Raw genomic sequence first — 16,060 nt, forward strand, 5'->3', positions numbered from 1 at the left:
CTTAAAGGGAATTCTGAAATACAACATTGCTAGGGGACCACTGTGGGGCGCTATTTCATATCCAAACTGATCTTTGTCTGACATGACCGTAAAATCCAGTACAATTAACTTACCTGACTTGTTTTTACAGAGCTTTTTTTCCAGCATTTTTTACCATTATGCATTAAAACATTGAAAGTTGAAATGTCATTCAGTCCATTAACATAAGTTATTGTATTTCATTTTTTGTTTTCTCTTAATGCCTTGAAACTTATGCACTGTTTACATTGAGCACTATCTGCAGGACATTGTGTAGAGTTGTCTGTCCTACCGTGTCATCTGCTGTACTGTGTATGTCCCAAGAGATCAGAGCAGAATTCCAACATACATGTACATATGGCAATAAACTCCCCTACTTCCACCTCTCCTAATATAGTGGTTATGTAGTCTAATATAGCATAATGTAACGCAATGTTGTGATTATCTATAAGAACGGTGATGAATCTGAACCAAGTAATAACAGACCAATAGGTATGACTTGTTTTACATGGAAACAATTATTAGAACCAGAGGATCACCTATATGAAAATTAAATGAATAATGAATATACATTTAGAAAAGTTGGTTAGGTCTTACTTCACGAACATGTTACTTTTCTTTTAAACAAGCAACTACAGTAATGGGACACACAGAACATATGCTATGTTGTATATTTAGATTGTAACAAATGCTCAGGAAAAAGTTCTTCATAGAAGATCAATTTTCAAATCACAGGCAATAGCCACTTGGGGAAATGTTTGCATGTTTGAATTTAGAATAGATAAAAGTACGGATATGAGGTACAGTAAACGCTCAAATTAGGCTGATATAATTAATGGAGTAGGCCAGGGATCTGTACTCAGACTACTGCTCTTCCGAATGGATATCAATAATCTAGATTCTTGTATAGTTTACGAACTAGTCAAGCATGCTGATGATCGCAAACAGGAGGATAAGCAAACACCGTAGAAACAGAAAATGAAATTCAAAATGATAGATAAAATTAAACACTTTGCAAACACCCAGCTGATGTTGTTTTATGTAAAGAAGTACATTACATTTGTACATGTAGGTTGTAAAAGCTGTATTATATGTCATGTCGTTTGCCAAACCGCTTTATACCAAACGGTGTCGCAGGAAGCCGAAGCCTACCCAGCAAACAACAAGCGCAAGGCAGGGTACATCCTGGACGGGGCGCCAGTCCATCCCAAGCCAATCATACATGGGGACAATTTGGAGGCCATAGTAAAGGCCATGGGGGGGAATTTGGCCCAGACACCGGGATAACTCCCTACTGTTATAAAGAAATGCTCGGGGATCTTTAATGACCACTGAGAGTCAGGACCTCGGTTTATCGTCTCATCCGAAAGACAGCGCCCACTACAGTATAGTGTCCCCGCCATTATACTGGGGCATTAGGACCCACACAGACCGCAAGGTGAGCTCCCCCCACTGGTCCCACTATCACCACTTCCAACAGTGACCATAACTTCCCAGGAGGTCTCTCATCCAGGTACTGACTAGGCTCAACCCTGCTTAGCTTCAATGGGTAGCCAGTTGAGAGCTGCAGAGTGATATGACTGTTGGCTTGCTATATTATATATGAATTATAAATACAAAATGGGAAATGTTGAGGTTGAAGAGGCTAATTAAAAGACTTACAGTATGTGTTTATGCAGACATATTCCATCTTCTAGACAATGTGGGTAAGCTATTAAAATGGCAAACAGTCAGAATATGTATATAAAACAAGGGAAATTACAAATTGTGATACACTACTAAGGCCTCACACAAGGCTGGTCACTCCACATCACTCTCAGTCTTTGTTACCAGCAGCTTTATCACCCTGCAACTCACAACTGGCAACCCACTGAAGCTCAGCAGGTGCGAGCCTGGTCAGTACCTGCATGGGAGACCTCCTTGAAAAAATTACTGTTGAGGTGTTAGTAGTGCCAGTAGGGGGCGCTAAGCCTGTGGTTTGTGTGGGTCCTAATGCCCCAGTATAGTGACGGGGACACTATACTGTAAAAAGGTAAAAAAAAACGAAATCCAGATTCTCTGTGGTCATTAAAAATCCCAGGGTGTTTATTGAAAAGAGTAGTGGTGTTTCCACGTAATCTTGGACAAATTTCCCATTGGCCCTTATTAATCATGGCCTCCTAATAATCCCCATCCATGCATTGGCTTTATCACTCAGTTCGCCCCCCACTGGTATGTGGTGAGTGTACTGGTGCACTATGGCTGCCGTCGCATCATCCAGGTGGGACTCCACACTGGTATTGGTGGAGGGGAGTCCCCATTACCTGTAAAGTGCTTTGAGTGAAGTATCCAGAAAAGCACAATATAAGTGTAAGGAATTATTATTATTATGGACTACAACATCTACAAAAAATATCCATCCATCCATTTTCCCAAACTAGGAGTACCATACCCTTGTCCTGGAGGAGCACTTTATCTGCTGGTTTTCATTCCAGCTGAGCTTAACATCTCCAGTATTAATTTATAAAATAAGTGAACTACTTGCTTTTTGAAGATTTTATTTCACTTGCTTCTTCAGTCAGTCCAAAGTGTCAGATATACCTTGTTTCAGGTATATCTGAAATTGCTTCCAAGTTGCAAAAGTTACACAGCTTTTCCTCAATTAAGATGCCGTAATTTCTGACTAAACTTACAAGTTGATCGGTTGATGATGAGCAGACACTACTCCAATTTAGTTTATCATTTGCATTTGGTTGCATTTCATGCAACACACCTAATTTCTTTTAGTAAAAGAGTTTGGCATTTGTAGACATCTTTATATTAATGATGTACAAGAGTAATTTAATCAGATTCAATCCCTATTTCGTTTTCAGTAAGAAACAGCAGCGATGGTTCAAAAACCCTCAGTTATGTCAGGTGGAGATAAGATGAAATTTCTTTTAAATGTGATGTATGGTGATTGCAGTGGAAATCTGGAATAACGGTATATTCCATCAAAGAGCAGAAGCAATGAACAGAACATAACTCATATGTGCTTCAAGGAACCCACTGATAGTCATTCAAGAGAAGCAAGCTGGAAGGAGGGTTTGCCTAGGTTTGTTTTTCTAGTCAGGGCAATTTGCATGTCTTCCCTCTTAAACAATATCATGGGAAATTTAAGGCTGCTGTGCAAAGACATGGACATTGTGCATTTACAGCCTATATACAGTAAATACTGTGTAGCCATGCCTGTGTAGGAGAAGACAACAGTAAAAAATAATACATGTGCATCTTAAGCATTCTTTAATACGGTATTTAATTGTTCATCTCCATAACTTTTGGCTGCCAGATATATATATATTAAAATGATTAGACAGCTTCGCACTGTGTCCTGAGGAGTTTTTATATTTTTGTGTAATACAGTGCACATATGATCCATCAGATCAGATTTTGTCCATTGTTTTGCAATAGTCTGATTTCTTTGTTTGATGTTTTTGGGGACTGCGGTGAAGACACGAACTCTCGCTGCCCCTGAGATAATTGCAGATTATAATCATTTAAACATTCACTCTTTGTTTTGATCCAAGTGCTCTTTTTATTTTTCAAACACCACACCCAAGAACATATTAAACATCATACCACAAAACAAGCTTGCTCGTGACTGGTATAATCTTTTGAAACCGACATGATCTTACCCAATTGGAATTTAAAATGTTGTTTCTGGAAGAGACAATATTAAATAACCCTCCACTTTTTTAACTTCTTTTTTCTCTTCTGGCAGGAGCAACTTTTGTTCATTGGGTGAACGTAGCTTAACTATCAATTATTCAATGATATTGAAGTTTTCTGTATTCCACTACAATTTCCAGAGTTATAAAGCCTTTACCTTATCCATATTGTTTGAATGTGATGTTTAGCTATGAGAAATGAAAATAGTTCCAATGAGTTCAGTAAATTAAAAATATCAAGGCACGTTCCTCTTCGAAAATTCCTTGGGTTCACCTCACAATGATCACATTATTCACCTTTCATAAGATAGTGTGTCAGTGCTAAGATGTGTGTCTCTTTCTGGTTTGGTTTCTATAGTAATAAAGACATTCGTATGCGATATAGAGAGGTTACAAGTTCATCGAGCAGGATCCTGGAGACATAGAACATGCTAAGAAGAATGATCATGGGAATTATTGAGATGTGATGCATGGACGAAGTAAAGTAAGACATTCCCATCCAGGATAACTATATCAGTGAAGAAAAATGTGATTTGTTTGTTTATCAGCATTATAGTCCGTTCAAACAATTTTGTTTTCAAACAGAAATAAAATTAAAAAGTACTGTGACTCCTGGGGCAGCCATACCTGATGTCCAGTCTTGTTGTGCTGGTAGGTTTAAAATGAGGTTTTCTGGCTCTTGGGCCCTGTGATGCAGGCATCGTGGACTCAAGCCTACTATAGGTCATGTCACTAGCAAACCTTTACCAAATACCCCAGGAAGCAGCACATAATTGGCTCAGTGCCGCTGAACTTGCAGGTCTGGTTAGTTGGCAATTGCTGTGACTTCAGGGTGTCGGCAGGATGTCTCTCCAATAATCCACTACAGATCTGTCTAAAGCACACACTGAGCAAAGAGTGTCACAAGATGAACATTCTGATCGATGGGTCTGCTTCCTGTTCCTCATTTCTTCCCTCAATGGACACATGGACCTCAAAAGCCACATAGTAACATGAGGCGATTTCAAATTGTGTTATATCTACATATTAAAAACACAAACAGATTCCATCCCATTTACCCCTGCCTCTTAACATCCCCCTGGTTTGGAAAAGCCAATTGTTGTTCAAATAGAGGGATCAACCCAACACATGTGTGTATTTCTGAGCCATTCACTTTTTTAGCTTTGTTATCATTTAGCTGTTTTGTTTTGCTTTGCTATCAAGCAAAGGACACACAGCCCTGACATGCATCCAAGAGAAATGAAGCTGTTGATACACAGTGAAGAACCTTTAGCTGATTACTCCTCATCTAAACCCTGCAGAGCTCTGCTTCATTCTTCTGCCAAAAGCTTCCAACTATACTAGCTCCTGAATTGGTTGCTCTGCATGGTATTCCCTGTCGAGTCTTTTTTATTGTCAGTGTATTTTGTACCAAGCCAGAACTAACTAGAGCTATGCACTGTTTCTAGCCAAAATTGTGACTTTTGAAGATCAATGAAAAAAAGAGATTTCTCCCATCCCCATTCTGTTCTTCATAGCATAAACCCCACTACATATTTTTAGGACACTCATTTTATCGCAGCTGTCAGGAACTTGATCTTTGATTTAATGAAACAGAAACATCTTATAATAAAAGAACGGCGACAGAAAATGTGTCTTTGTCCCATTATCCATTTTTAATATCCTTTGTTATGTCTAGACACATATCCTGTCTGTGGTCCTTGTACTGGACAAATCCATTTCAGGAATGTGGTTTATGTTAAGAAGCAACGTTAAAGCTAGAAAGTTGCTTAAAAAAGGAAGAAATTAAGACGGGGATTGTGGAATGTTTAGTCAAAAATACCCTGCACTGAAACTGATTTGACAAGTTTCTTTATCTGAATCTGTTTTGATGTTCCTTCAAACAGAAGTGTATTAAGAATGGATTTGCTTTCCTTCATACAAAGGTTTGTGCCCACAAAATAATGTATTGTGTTTTAAATATTTTGTATTCCATTGCGGCCATGAAAGTCTGCTGTGGTCCTTCATTTAGTTGTGATGAAAATTCCCTCAGGACCAGAAACCAATGCCCAGTATGATATCCAGGGAACACCCTACTGTAGGAAGTGTCATTAAAGATCCTATGGCCCTTCCTGAAAAAGTAGTCCCATAGCAATTCTGTGTCCTAACTAAATTCCATCTTATTCTAAATAAAATTACAATTGGTAGCTGAAGGGAATCTCATAATGTATTTCCATGTTTATAATTTACACTGGAAAAATGTTCAAAGTATGCAAGTTTAAGGTACTGTATATACAGTATATATCCTTACATATAAATATATGAAAACAAAACTTATTTGTGGTCATTTGTGGTAAGAGTCACAACAAGCCAGATGTTTTCTGGAAATACAGGGAATAAAGGCAGTAATACAACATGCAGAATACATTTTAGAGCTTACCCACACACAATTTAGAAACTCCAATTGACGGGGTCAGCATGTTTTTGGAACATGGGAGAAAAGATCTCAGCAAAGATCCACAGAAACATCGGAAGTCCATGCAAATTCCACACTGAAGACAACGTAGTCTGAGATTGAAGCCAGGCTCTGCGAAGCAGAAGTGTTAATTGCCCATGAGAGGGGTCATCAAATTATAATTAGAATTCATGTGCAAAATCCACGATGTACTCGCAGTTCACTTCTGTGAAAAGTTTCCTTTTAAGTCTTTTTATTAATGATTTGCCATTCTGTTGTCATCAAAAATAAATGCTGGCATGCCACACAGGAAATTCAGGACATGACTGACTGTTTTAGACATCTAGAAGGAAGTACTGTAACAACCCTTAGGAAACAAAGAAGCTACCTTTATGTTAGAGATAAAAGTTTAAAATTAAACATACGTTTTTTCTTGAGAAGACAAATAAAAGTATATTTTATAGTGTACTGTTCTTTGCTTTGTAAGTAGAATTGTGAAGTGCCTTAAATGGTATATTTATTTATAGGCATGTCAGTGGATGGAATCCCATGCTGTTGATTGTTCTAGTAATGTAGTACAGTGAACCTTATATAGATAGTTCCAGACTTCATTCTAAAGGCGATCATTCAGATTGTGTCGTTATTATGAGGCAGTATGCACTGACTGATGATGAAACGGATGGGAAACATTAAGGTGTGTGTATGTCCAAGTCCTTGCCAGGAAAATCATCTTCAAAAGAAGCTGCACACTGAAGCAGATGCTCATACTGTACGCTGTTCAACATTTTTCTACAGGATCCAAAGGAAAACCTTCAAAGCTTCTTAATCCAGTGTGAAATTTGTTCCACATTTCCTGTCTCCTAGTGAATTCCATCTACTGTAGTTTTCCAAAACTATCAGAAAGCTAATAAACAATAGAAATTCATGTTTTTCTTTTCTATTCTAATTATGTCAGTTTATTTTTTTATCCAACCTTTGAAATACATTTTGCCCTGAAGCCCAGAGTTTTAAAAAATGAATGGCCGGGTACTTAGACAATGAGAATGATTTAATTTGTTTCTTGTTAACTGTGTAGTATTAAAGTTTACTAGATATACTGTACAGAGCTTGTGCTCTGTGTACTTATAGCTTTTAGTACATTACTGTGTCTGTTTCCTGCGATTGTAGGCCAGTGAATTTCCTCCTTTCCTCCTGTATGTGCCTGTGCTGCTTTAGAAAACAAAAATGAGATGCTAGGTCCCCTTATTTCCTACATTTACTAGAAATTATTTCCTGTAAAAGCTGAAACTTCAGCAAAACCTGAGCATTTCAAGCCACAGATGAATCATATTAGATATTTTCTTTTCTTTTGTTATGGTACTTAACTAGGAAGGTTAACAATAAATTGAAAAAAAAAAACTAAATTTAGTGAAAAAAACTATCAAAATGAACAAGTACATAGACATATTACTGTCTTTGGCTTCAACTGACTTCTCAATCAAATTATTAAACAAAAGAAACAATTGGTTAGGACTGATGTATTCTTTCAGGCTGCAATTTAATATCAAATTTTGCAAATAAAGCCATTATATTAATAGATGTACTGCAATTGGACAAACAATAATCTTCTGATTTTTGTATCTGCATCATGCAGCCTGCATAAGGCCAGTACAGTGATACAATAAGCTATCTCTACATTGCAGTAGATTGAAAGATAGCAATTATTCCATTTGAACACTTGAACACTTATGGAGGCTTGGATGGGATGCCAGTCCATCTCTGGGAGCACACAGACACAAACAGAGACACCCCCACACCTACAGCAGAGTCAATTTTCCCAGAAGCCAGTTAATCTAAATCTGAATTTATAATACGTACAGTATGTCTTCTACTTAATTGAAAAACCCACAGGATTGTTCCCAACTTTGCTAATGGTACTTTGTTAAATAACACTCAAGCAGCATCAACTACACCTGGAGATTGTCGATCATGCTGTCATACTGGATACCATGTGACTGCAGGAAGACTCTCACAGGCTGAAGACTGGCAAAGGGAACTCGGACATCAACAGACAGAGAAGGCCTCACTGGCTCTCTCCAGAAGTCAAGCTGCACCAGGGTTTTTAAAGAAAAAAAATGTGACAAAGGAGAAACTCTAGGTTAATAAGGTTACTAAGGCTAAAACAGGCGAAAAAACACAATGCATTTCTATCATATGATAATATATAGATAATGGTAATATTTTATAATGTCAAGCCCCCTTACAGACAATAGTCTTTATTTCAAGGTGATCAGTAGCGCTCAGTAAGGCCAAGTGGCCTTGTTTCTTCTGTATGCTCTTTGATGTCTGTAAAGGTGTCATGTCTGTCTCTAAACATTTGCATGATTTTTGGTTTACTGAGAAAAGCCATTGTGCAAACCCGCAATACCCCCTAGGTCATGCCACTGCAGACATGTGAGTCATTTTAATGCATAGTAAGTCTCAGAGGCTTTCCTTTCTCTTTTGTGTCTGTGTGATCACTGGAGCTGTTGGATTCAGACAGAGAAAGGACAGTAACATACTGTATGAACTGCAGGGCACACTGGGAGAGGGGCAACAGAGTTAACACAGAGATGTCAGACACCCAGATGGCTTGAATTGTTTTTATTATCCCCCCCACAAATGAAAATTTTAAAGCATGTATTCCCATTCCGATTTAGTTCAGATTTAGTGTTACTTAATGAATATGATTATTCCCATCAGGAGTTTTTCTTCACAAAGTGAATCACATTTTCCATAATTCTTTTCAGTCAGCTTTATTAGAAACGTCTGTTCCTGAAGAGGAAAGTGCCTGGGCACTCAAACTCATGCGCCCCAGGACTGTAGCTGGTAAAAGCTCCAGATTTTTGGTTTTCATGTTTTGATTTTGTTTATTGGCATTTGTCAGGCCTCACAGCACTTTGTTTTCTTCATTCAGGCTTGGGTCCCCTTCTGTGTTCTTGGACCAGTTCTCTGGCTGTTCCAGTTTCCTCAAGCCATCCAAAGGCATGCTGTCCAGATTAAGAGACAGCTCGCAATTGTGCCCTGTATGAGTGTGAGTGCACGAGTAGTGTCTGTGTGTGCTCTTTGATGGAAATGTTTTCCTATCCACAGTGTATCCTGCCTTGCATCCTGTGTTCCAGGCTAGAGACTGGCTCCCTGCAACACTGTAGTGCATGAAGGGATTATTGAAAATGGACAGGTGTAACTGTGTAATTGACTCAGTATCATAACAACATCTACTGTGTCATGTAATAGGCCTTGAAAGATCAAGAACAGAGAGGTTTTTTACAATGCGATCCTTTGCTTGTTCGTAGTTAGCCCTGAACAGAAACCTCTTTGTGTGCCTTAAACGATGTGCCATGTGTTCTGCGTTCACAAATATCTTACTGTTGTTTGTTTTGAGGGTACGGTTGTCATGACCCCCACTAAAAAAGTAGAATGAAAATGTACAGTGTGATGATATGTTTGTTCTTTATTATAGAACATTGCTTTTCCTTGGGGTTGTATAAACAGAAAGCAAGTTTAATAATGCACCGTATCTGTATTTTTTCATTGTTTTTTGGGGGGTATTTCCCTGTCAGAGGTAAAGGAGCCTCATCCCAACATCCACTGACCTGTTTTTCATTAGGGGTCTTGCTGTTTTGCCTATTTTAAATAAACGTTTAAAGAATATTGGAGTGAGCCCTTTCTGTGTCTTAACCCACACTTAAAGAGCCTGATTAGAATTTTGCGGCATTCATACAAAGCTTTGCCAACGCTCTGGAAAATTTAGGAGGCAATGTTGGAAGCAGGAATGTACAGCTGCCATATATGGTGATAAAGATGGATACTGCTACATTTTTTAGAAACATGAGTACAATCCATTACAGTGTGATGGCAGAGGGCGCCCGGTATTTTGTAAATTTAGAGTGAATAAACAGCAGAATACTAGGAGAAATGTATTTGTTTCCTGGCATGATTTGCCAGTGAGGTGCCCATAACAAAATTTTGGTAGTAGGCCAAGACCTCTGAAGTGCTCTGTTTCTCTGCAGTACAGTAAATGTCAGGCAAAGAGAACACTGTAAGATTTTGAAATATGATCAGGCCCATTGGAGTCACCCTCTAATTTGACCTTTTTAGTGAATGTTTAAAGTATTATTGGCAATGTCTTGTGAAGTGTACACATGAACTGCTGTGGAATGTGTGCAGGGTATTCCAAAGACAGACCCTCCCAACTGGTACGAGCTCTCTCTGAAAGAATGACTTTTTTTAACACCCCACCCAGTCCAGCAACAACGTATCACCACTATGCAGAGAGAGGAGAGAGGTAACCCCCAAAAGACCCTTACAATTAAATCTCTGTTAAGTAATTTAAGCAGATGGAAAGATTCAACCCTACCTGTTTGACACTTTTCTACAGTATGAAGAAGAGTAATGCCCTAGATGATGCTGACCATTTTAAACTCTCACACTACAAAGTTGGTAATGTATACCGTATACTGTACAGTATATATACAGTATGGTTCTTAAAGCACTGGTGAATTTAGAATCTGCAAAACAGAAATCCTTTAGATGCCCTAAAAGACCCTTGCAGTTACTGATTTTTTGGTCATGACTTCCCATTTCATGCCTGCTTCAAAATCGGGAGCAATTAAAAATATGAGTGTCAAAACTGATAAAAGGGGAAACGCTTTGTCTTTCATATTGTGTGTGGGAGAAACCAACCATCACAAGACCATGGGGTGGACAGTGACAGCAATCCAGCATGCACAGGGCTCTACTCAACTACCCCTGAGGCACTGCTCTGAAAGCGGGTAGGATTAAAGGGAGATTTAGGGTAATAGTAATGGATAAGGCAATACGTGGGATTAAGGCAAGGGTCTCTGTCATGGTTCTGATACAGTAAATGCTAAGAGAAAGGTGGGGGATTTGGGGTTCTTTTTACCTTTTGGATAAAGTGTAAGAGTTTGCATCAGCACCTGGGTCAGATTTAGCGATAGGGTCAGAGCAAGGTTCTGTAAGGTTTATGTGAGGATTACTCATGCTTGTGATGGTCAAAGGGGCTGCTGAGTGGGACCAGTTGGGATGCCTGCAAGCCTACAGTGATATCAAGTGACAGGGCGCATTTCATATTCCAGGCAGGGCTTGTTCTCCTTTAAGGCACAGTGAATTTTACAGCATGCTGTAAGGGTAATAGCTCTGATATATGGGGTAATTCTTTTTTGTTGTGGTATTGTTTGTGGTCATTTTAAAAATAAAGTGGTAAAATAAATAAAAAATATTTCAGATAAATATGTGTTCCATTTGTTTAAAAAAGGCTTCCTTGGCATTTTTAGAACTGGTAGTCTCATTTTTGACTACTTTCAACTTAAGCACAGAACCAGATCCCCAAACACATGTCTGCTACCCTTGCTCATTGATTGTCTGCTCTGCTGTTTTTTTACAAGATTTGCCAGGTTTATATTTTGTCAGGGGTTTTGTTCTGCTAACATGTTGCAGCCAAAGGATGTGGCAAGCATGCTGGAGTGAAAAGACCCAGAACCTCGTAATACTTGCACAACAGCAAAAACAGTCCGCTTCTTGCCTCCTTTTCATCAAGTCTTGGAAAGCTCCTCTGCATGACTCAGTATCATAACAGCATCTAATTTATCATTTAATAGGCCATGAAAAATCACGAACAGAGTGATTTACAGTGCGATGCCTTGCTCGTTCGTAGTTGGTAGTGAACAGAAACCTCTTTGTGTGCCTCAAACGATGTGCCATGTGTTCTGTGTTCACAAATATCCTACTGTTGTTTGTTTTGAGGGTACCGGTGATACAGTTGCCATGACCCCCACCAAGAAAAGTAGAGTGAAAATGCTTGGTTGGGATGTATGATGATACATTTGTTGATTATTATAGAATAAGTCTTTTGTTTGAGGTTGTATATACACACTATTTCTAAACATACCCAAGGTGATGTGTAACATATTTTAACTCCCATAGCAAATGTTTGGGTTTAAAACATATGACAGTTACACAACAATAACTTTTTTGCAGTTAGCAACATGCCTACTCACTTACAGGCTGTCCATTAAAGCACAGTAGACACTACATTAATGACACCGACATACAGTAACATCTGCAGATAATTGCTTTGTATGTAACAACATTTGAGTTGGGCAAGTTTGCTCAAAATGCTTTGAATCAGTATTACTTAATAGACGGAGACTAAGACTATATTCTTCTGTTATTTTAGGTATAGTGTCTGAAAAAAATATTTACCCTCTTCTAATGATGTCCCATTTTGTTTAACTACAAATGCCGTATACTGTGCCTTTTTCTGTCCTCAGACTAAAAACGTCTCAGTGAAAAAAGTTAAATGTCAGCAAGAATTGCAAAGAACTATCAAAAACTAAAAAGTATACACACCCATTGCTATACTGTATATGTGCATTGTAACCTAAGAATGTTCCCTGTGGAGGTCAATACCTCCATTTAAAAATCTTAAATTCAAACTCTGTATGCATGGTAAGCAAATACAAAACAAATATAAAACTGTCAATCAATGCACAAACACCTTAATATTTTAACTGGGATGCACAGCTACTGTAATAGCACATTACAGCAGAATAGCTGCACTTAGTTTACAGCTTCAAAAAAGCTAATAGTACTTTAAATATTAATCTACCACAGTAACCTTTCGCAAATTGAACTTTATTCCAGACAGAAGGCTACATCTTTTTTGAGCAACACTGGAATAAGACATTTATTTCTCAATTTTTCCTTCATTCAGTCGATCTTACTCAACACTTAAATAAATCCCAGTGACATTTTTTCTGATGGCCTATCCCTGCCAAGGCCATAATGTTAAAAGTTTTTTGAATAATAATCTAAATCAAAAATTTAATTACACAGCTTAGCTTGAATAGAACAAGGGGCCATTACAGGATGCAGGCTTGTGGAACGTTAAAAAAAAAAAGGAAAATTCCTCAACACAGTGTTTTTTTAAAGGTATTTCCCCCTGTGCGCATTCCCTCCCTTTTCTCATTTTCCTCAATGTTTCCATCTCTGGTGGCAAGACTAAAAGCAATCTGCCAGCAGCCCAGCGCAGCCCACCCCTTAAAGCAAAATATGTGACCCCTGGTCTGACAACACCAGCCTCTGTGTGTTACATTCCACAGCAGTGATTCACAGATAGCACAGGCTGACATGGCTGCAGGCTGGGAGTCAGGGCTTTGAAGAGGGGGGAGACACTAGCTATGGAAACTCCTCACAGCTGGAATAACTGGGGTGACAACGCGATGATCTACGGCCCTCCATGAATACACACGTTTTTTCATACCTATTGGCACAGGCCTGTACTACTGTACATAACAACAATGCTTTCTGTGAAAACATCTACATGCAGTTCTTTTCACTTTAAACTGAAATACACACACACACAAACAAAAAAAAATATTTCTAAATCAATGCTGAGGAGTAATTGAATTAACTGGCTGGTAGAAGCCAGTTTACTAAATCACATAAAAGGCATAACAAAGTTCAACTAAGGAGACCGCTGCCAAAAAGCTTTTCCCTTTTGAAATATGCTGGTCTTGTTAAGCAATTCATTAATAATAATGAAATGCAATTAAATAAAAAAAATCAGTAGTATACATGTTTCCATTACGTGTTCTTTTTGCTGTTTCTTTTCGTTGTCTGGATTTTTGCAAACTCTGGTTGAATTTAATACAAAATGTTTCCCTGGAGCGAAGGGAGTGATTGTGTGGTAATTTGTTTTATTGCCACTAATGAGTTGAAACTAAAGAGAATAGAGGAACAAGTCATAGGTTTATTCCATGCTGAAAAGAGAAGAAAGAAAACACAACGTTTCGGCTGTGGAGCCTTCTTCGGGTGTGAACTAAAGTGAATATAGTCCAATTTCAGTAATTAGACTTTAATATTTTAAGCAATCTGATTGTACATTCTGCTGCCCTTTTGTAACAGTTAAAATATATAACAGTTAAATATATAAAATCTATAACATATAGAAATAATTAAATGGAGAACATCTCTTGCTGCATATCCATGGTGAGTGTTGTAAATATACCCAATTGAATCATAGGACCGTTTTCAGTTTGTTCTGTCGCTTTATTTAGATGGAATTAAAAAAGCCTCAATTTAGATCATCTGTATCTCAGAACTACAGTAGACCTGCTCAACAATTGACCATTTACTTGGGTGGATTTAATTTACTATTAAATCCCCTAGAACTATGTCAGTTCCATAGTTGTTTGTTTTAAAAGCATATCCACCTACCCACACGCCCTGGTAATACAAAACTTTGTCAATAAAAACCCATTCTTCATAAGATATTCTGCATTAAAAGGCTGTATTATGCGTACTTGACTGAGGTCTCAAACAGTACAGACTGTTTTTTTTATAATGCTGCATTTTGACAACCAGCAGGAAGTCAGAGGATCTGCAAATTGTCAGAAGAAAATTAAACAAATTCATTTCTGTCAAGACTTCTCTTGTTCCTGGCAGGTAAATCCCAGCCACATTTAGTCACAGATTGACGTTTTCCACGCTAACACATATTTTTGCAGTGATTTAAGACTCATGACAAGCATACACTGATTTTTGTATCTTAGAATTATTAATAAATTGAGATAAAACATATTTTACATGAAAGTTCATTTTTTTAGGTGGGGGGGGGTCCAGATTTTGTTCTAAGAAGTATATCTTAGTCAATTTATATTGCTATGGGGAAAATGTCATCTTTTACTGAGCCGAGTGTTAGTGAAAAGGTTAGAACTACAGCCACATATCACATCTCTCAGAGGAATGTCTCTTCATTCAATGGGACAGAAGATTAGATTGCAGCAATGTAGTGAAAAATGGTCCTTTTGGCCCCGGAGTTTATTGCAAGCAGTCAATGAGAAAGATGGACAATTCAAGGGCAATTCTCCTACCTTCAAGGGCTGCTTATTTCTCTTTCCCTTTTGGACATAAACGTTGGTGCAACAAGACTAACAATACCCAATAATTTGAGCATATTGAAAATGTTTAGCTCTGGTGTCCTACCGCAGTCCAAACACGTACTGGTAGGTTAATTAGCCTGGGTGAAAACTGGCTCTGGTGGGAGGGTGTGGGTGTCTGTGTGTGTGTCCTGAGATGGACCCCACCTGGCGCCTGGTGCTTGATGGGATAGGTTCCGGCTCCGTTGCGACCCTGAACTGGAAGAAGTGGTTAGATAATCGAAAATCATAGTAATAGAAAGTCATAGAAAATAATTTTGTCATAGTAAATTTGGCTTAATCCCAATGACTGAGAGCCAACCTCCTGGCTGTGGGACGAGGAGGCTGGAGGCCCCCTGCAGATTGAGAAATGACCAAGGGGCAGCTACAAAGATGGAGGTACCTAACTTGGCTGCTGTCAGCCCTCTCAAACTCGGGTTGTATACACCATGCGTGGGAGGTGGTGGCAGTACATTTACATCGGGAGTCTTTTACAAACATACAAACATATTAGACTTATTCATAATTATGCAGTTTTTTATAAAGATAGAATTGAGCACCTTTTCAATATTACCTTACTCAATAGACCTGCCTTGCAGCTTATGTTTCTTTTTTCACTGCCTTCTTCATTACCTTTCACTTTGTTTTGAAGTGTGACTTCAGAAAAATTGGTGAAGTCACAAGCTTCAAAGGGTGTGAGAAGAATAGTTGTTTTTCCCACTTTTTAATCAAACCGCTTCATCCAGTCAATCAATCTGACTTGATGGACTTTTATCACCCATTAAAATAGTCAGCTGTGCAAAATTTTCTGTATAAATTACTGAGAGGTTTACATTGTGGCACAATTGGAATGTAATTGCATGGTAAGTTAGAATGCCCTTGTAACTGGTTTCGAATTTTACATCTTGAGTAATGCATAGTTGTACACATTGCATTGCCATTATAAAATGAGCCTAAGACTA

At 38.3% G+C, this 16,060-nt stretch overlaps 1 long non-coding RNA gene across 1 annotated transcript in view; it reads right to left on the bottom strand.

Moving 5' to 3' along the window:
• Positions 1 to 7,595: 7,595 nt before the first annotated feature.
• The window catches only part of LOC148655172 (uncharacterized), a 33,424-nt gene continuing 24,959 nt past the window's right edge, over positions 7,596 to 16,060 (bottom strand). The window contains exon 4 of the long non-coding RNA XR_015941204.1: positions 7,596 to 8,225. This is a non-coding gene — a long non-coding RNA (uncharacterized LOC148655172). The remainder of the gene's footprint in view (positions 8,226 to 16,060) is intronic.

The sequence above is a fragment of the Lepisosteus platostomus genome, chromosome 9 (genome assembly GCF_059453375.1).
Source record: "Lepisosteus platostomus isolate fLepPlt1 chromosome 9, fLepPlt1.hap1, whole genome shotgun sequence".
NCBI lineage: Eukaryota > Metazoa > Chordata > Actinopteri > Semionotiformes > Lepisosteidae > Lepisosteus > Lepisosteus platostomus.